General features: G+C 42.4%; 1 non-coding gene across 1 annotated transcript; it reads right to left on the reverse strand.

Annotated features, from left to right (window-relative positions):
• Positions 1–1,873: 1,873 nt before the first annotated feature.
• Positions 1,874–1,980, reverse strand: LOC130466474 (small nucleolar RNA R71). The gene has a single exon (XR_008926699.1). It is a non-coding gene; the product is annotated as a small nucleolar RNA R71 (small nucleolar RNA).
• Positions 1,981–3,162: the final 1,182 nt, after the last annotated feature.

Here is a 3,162-nt window from a genome sequence, read left to right on the forward strand (position 1 = left end):
TCGACTTTCGGGAGCCTTAGATGCTAATGGGTGAGCCCCGAGAGTTAGACTCGGTGATATGGGCGAAGGATATCGAAGATTGCAAATTGCCCTGTGAGCTGAGGGCGAAATGCGACCATCGGGCGGATTTAAAAGAGAATTAATGTCATCTACACGCGCCCGATCGGGCGCAGCTCGCCCGGTCCGGATCGAGCGCCCATCAGAAGGCAATATGGACACTTCGCAAACCGCCCGACCGGGCCGACTATCGAGCACTTCGCCCGATCGGGCGACGCCAACCTCCAGCTATTTTCGCGTGGTTTCTTTTCCATTTTTAAGCTTTTTTTTAGGAAAACTATATAAGCTAGCCTTTATTATTTTTGAAGGACACCTTTAATTTTGAGTTTTGAACCTTAGTTTATTTTCCTTAGCTTATTACTCCCTCAAATTTTTTCCAACACTTAGTTTTTTTTTTTCCATCAAAAATTCAAGCTTTCATTATTCATTGTTCTTCAATTAGGTATTGTTTCTTGTTCTAATTTAGTTTATTGCTTTAATCATGTTTTCTATTATGTTAATCGCTTTGTTATTTATTATCATGAGTGAGTAGTTTAATTTCTAGGGTTTAGGGGATCCATGAATGCATGATTGGGATTATATGTGGACATGATATTTGATTGATTGATTATAATTTATATAGCTTATTATTATTACTCGTCAATTCTGTTCGGCCGGACTATTTTGATTTGAGTTTGATTAACCTTAGATTATGCGCCGAAAGGTATAATTCTGATGTTTTTGGTCTGTGGCTATTAGATAGGAATTATTTCTAGTACGTAGCGAGATCCCGCTAGTTGTTCTATCCTAAGGAATTCATAAGATTCGAGAGATGCATGATTTCCTAGTTATGATTGTTAATTGATTTTTATTGTCCGTTGTCCAATCCCGGTCTGTGTTTATGGTGAACCGCTGCCCTAGATTCCCTTAATATTGTTATATTCCAGTTTGATTATTTGCCTTAGCTTAATATACAAACCAATCCAACTCTTTGTTACCAGTAGTCTAGATTAGTTAATTAATAATAGAAGAACGTTGTTTCCCTATGGATACGATCCCTGCTTCCCTTGCTATATTCTTAGTTGGTGAACGTTAGGTTTATCTTTGATAGGAGTGCGATTTAGCCTGTCAAATTTTGGCGCCGTTGCCGGGGAGACGGTTTTATTTTCTGTTATTATTTTTTATTTTTTTTTCTAGATTATTGTTTGTTACTTCTCAAGGGACTCCCGTTCCTTGAGATCGGATCTCACGACTGTTTTCTAGTTTTTGCTTGTTTATGCCCAGGACTGTCCATACCAGTGATCTGACTTCGTTCGATCCTGAACCTGAACGGACCTTTTGTAGACGGTGTAGATTCGTTGAACAGTTGAGAGAGTATTCTGACTCTGAATCCGACTATCTGATTAGCAATCTATTCCATACAGATTCAGAGATGGGTGACCAAGCACCACCACCACCACCCCCACTTGTGCCAAGGCTTACAGACTATTCTAAACCAAGTCTGTCTATGCTTCCCAAGGCAATCATGCCTTCCATTGCGGTCGAGAATTTCAAGATCGAACCCCAGCTGATAAACATGATCGAGAGACACCAATTCGGTGGGGAAAAGGGTGAAGATCCTAATCTCCATATTCAGTCTTTCATTCAGTATTGTGCCACCATTAAGCAGAAGAATTTAACACCAGAGCAGACTATGGAGATACTCTTCCCATTTTCATTGAGTGGGAAGGCAAAGCTATGGATTAACAGTCTCAACCGTGCAGCTATAAAAATCACCGATTGGAATTCCTTGGCCCTTGCGTTCTATGTTAAATATTTTCCACCTGAGAAGACAGCTCGTCTGAGGGGTCAGATATTAGGTATCTCTCAACAAGAAGATGAGAGTTTGTTCGAAGTTTGGGAGAGATTCAAGGACTTGCAAAGAGAGTGCCCGCATCATGGTTTGGATGACTGGTTCCTGGTTCAGTAGTTCTATAATGGTCTGGGTAATGAGTCTAGGTGTCTTTTGGATTCAGCTGCCAGTGGGAGATTTATGCAACTGGAGGTGCCTAGAGCTTTAGAGGTGATTCAGGAGATGGCCATCCATAGTGCCCAATATGGGAATCCTAGAGGTTTTTCCGATCGTGGTGTTAAGCATGAGATGAACTCTATTGAACAGCTTACTGCTCAGCTAACTGCCCTACATCACAAGCTGGATAATATGCGAAACGCATCTTCCCAAGCCACCCAACAAGCTAGTGTCGCCACAATGAGTGCTTAGTTGGCCAATGTCTGTAATAGTTGTGGGATGCAAGGTCATTATGCACCGGAATGTAGGAGCTCTATTGAACAATGCAATGCATTCCAGGCCTACAAGCAGAACAATCCGTACTCCAACTCATACAATGAGGGGTATAAAAACAACCCCCTATTATCATATAGGAGTTCTAATGTTCAGAACCCCCACCAGATTCAACACCCTCCACCACCACAATAACCTTACCAACCACCACCACAACAGCCTACCAACCGCGGAGTAACTACAACCCGCAGCCTAGTGGACCACCCTCCACAGCCTCAACTTGAACATCCCATGCTTGTTGAGATGCGGAATATGATGTTAGAACTGCATAGGTCTCTGAGCGAAAAGGATGCCAAAATCGATGCCCTCACTGCTCATAACAAGATCATGGATAAACAGTTGGCACAAATGGCTACTACTCTCGCAGAGAGACCCAAGGGTCAACTCCCTTCACAGCCTGTGACCAGAGAGTCTGTAAATGCTGTCACTTTGCGGAGTGGATATAAGTATGATGGGCCACCTATGACTATAGAGGAAGGGGTTGAAGTATCTGTCAGTGGTGCTATGCCAAGAGAAAGGAGAAGGTGGTCAAGGAGAAGGAAGCTGACACAAGGGTTGAGAAGAAAGTTGAGATACAAGTTCCACCTATCAAACTTCCCTTCCCTCATCGTCAGCTAAAGAACAAGCTAGACAAGCAGTTTGGTAAGTTCTTAGAAGTGGTAAAGAATCTGCAGGTAACAGTCCCTTCCACTGAATTAATTACTCAAGTACCTGCATATGCTAAATACATGAAAGACATCTAGACTAGGAAGAGAGCATTTAGTGAGGTGGAGACTGTTGCATTT

The sequence above is a fragment of the Spinacia oleracea genome, chromosome 1, assembly GCF_020520425.1.
Source record: "Spinacia oleracea cultivar Varoflay chromosome 1, BTI_SOV_V1, whole genome shotgun sequence".
Classification (NCBI taxonomy): domain Eukaryota; kingdom Viridiplantae; phylum Streptophyta; class Magnoliopsida; order Caryophyllales; family Amaranthaceae; genus Spinacia; species Spinacia oleracea.